The 1,555-nt window shown below is 35.7% G+C and overlaps 1 protein-coding gene across 2 annotated transcripts in view; it reads right to left on the bottom strand.

The window, feature by feature from the left end:
• LOC128248060 (uncharacterized) overlaps positions 1-289 on the bottom strand; it is a 32,063-nt gene extending 31,774 nt beyond the window's left edge. The window contains exon 1 of one of the 2 annotated variants that reach the window (XM_089353406.1): positions 93-289. The gene's annotated coding sequence lies outside the window, so the exon portion shown is untranslated. The remainder of the gene's footprint in view (positions 1-92) is intronic. The other variant, XM_089353405.1, reaches the window with a different exon arrangement.
• Between the last annotated feature and the right edge of the window lie 1,266 nt (positions 290-1,555).

The raw sequence follows: 1,555 nt of genomic DNA, 5'->3' as shown, positions 1-1,555 counted from the left end.
AAATCAGCCGTACTGAATTTATGTACGTAATTTCCTTTAAAAACTAAGTGATTAAGCCAACATGATACAATATATTCTACACTTTTACTTACCTTATGAACTTGAAGATGGTTACGTTTGAGATGTAAAATGATATAAGTAAATTTCAAATGCTTGAAGAAAATACATTGGTGCTGACAACAGCTGTTAGCTTTGTTTCCTGATAAATATTATTGAAGTTTTACCGAATGTCGCAACTCCGTCTTAGCTTTTTTATTTGATTTATGATAAGTCATAAATTGCCAAGGCAAAATATTACAAAGCACCGGATATCATCTCTTGTGTATCTATGTTCTAGTGTAATCGCCAGCAAGATATAGTCCCAAATAACGATGAAATATATTCGTAAATATAATAAAATTCTGGAAATGCTTGCATCTCACAGTCTGGATAGGTGTCGCTGCGAGCAGATTTGGGTGTATTTACACGATTTGTCTACAGCGAGAAATATTCTCAATCACAAAACACAGAATTGTTTGCTTGTTTACGAGTTCAAACATGCCATTAGCATATTTGAACTGGTAATACCATTGCATCTATACATATCACTACTCATCGCTTGGATGCGCAATGGCCCAGTGGTTAGGACAGCGGAATTGCAGTCATAGGATCGCGGTTTCGATTCCCAGACCGGGCGTTGTGAGTGTTTATTGAGCGAAAACACCTAAAGCTCCACGAGGCTCCGGCAGGGGATGGTGGTGAACCCTGCTGTGCTCTTCCACCACAACTTTCTCTCAATCTTTCTTCCTGTTTCTGTTGTACCTGTACTTCAAAGGGTCAGCCTTGTCACACTATGTCACGCTGAATCTCCCCGAGAACTACGTTAAGGGTACACGTGTCTGTGGATTGCTCAGCCACTTGCACGTTAATTTCACGAGCACGCTGTTCCCTTGATCGGATCAACTGGAACGCTCGACGTCGTAAGCGACCAAGTGCCAACAACAACAACTCAGCGATTCCATCCCGTAATTTCATGTAACGGTTCTGATAAAATTTTAAGACATCGCACTAACACTCAAACATGAATGCTACGACTCTAATAACCGAAACAGTTGAAAACTAATAAATGTGCTTACATAGCTCTTGTTTTTCAGGGTTTTTTTGTGTCCTTCATTTAAGAAGTTTAAACATATGATACCGACTCACTCTTTAATGATATTCAGAAACTATCAATGAGGTCTCATATTGTACATTCAGTAAGTAAGCTCTGTGCTTCGTTACTGGTTCATATAAAAATTTGAAGAGAACATCAGCGACGTTACGTCAGCTCACAACTGAATTTAGTAACATTATGCATTATAAGTATAATTATTTAGAATTTTAGTGGACTAGTTATTAGTCGATCCTACCATGGAAATTATAGACATAATTGTTCAATTCTTTATTGAATTTCTCAAGTTTAATTTCTAATATTTTAATTAAAACATTTTTAAGACTTTAATTTTTATTTTCTTTAATTTTTTCATTTTTCTATTCTTTAATCTTTCAATTCATATTTTTTTAATATTTTTAATTA

Source organism: Octopus bimaculoides, chromosome 6 (assembly GCF_046866305.1).
Source record: "Octopus bimaculoides isolate indiv1 chromosome 6, ASM4686630v1, whole genome shotgun sequence".
NCBI classification, from domain to species: Eukaryota; Metazoa; Mollusca; class Cephalopoda; order Octopoda; family Octopodidae; genus Octopus; species Octopus bimaculoides.
Note: the sequence above shows the minus strand (reverse complement) of the source record. Positions and strands in the feature narration are given on the sequence as shown.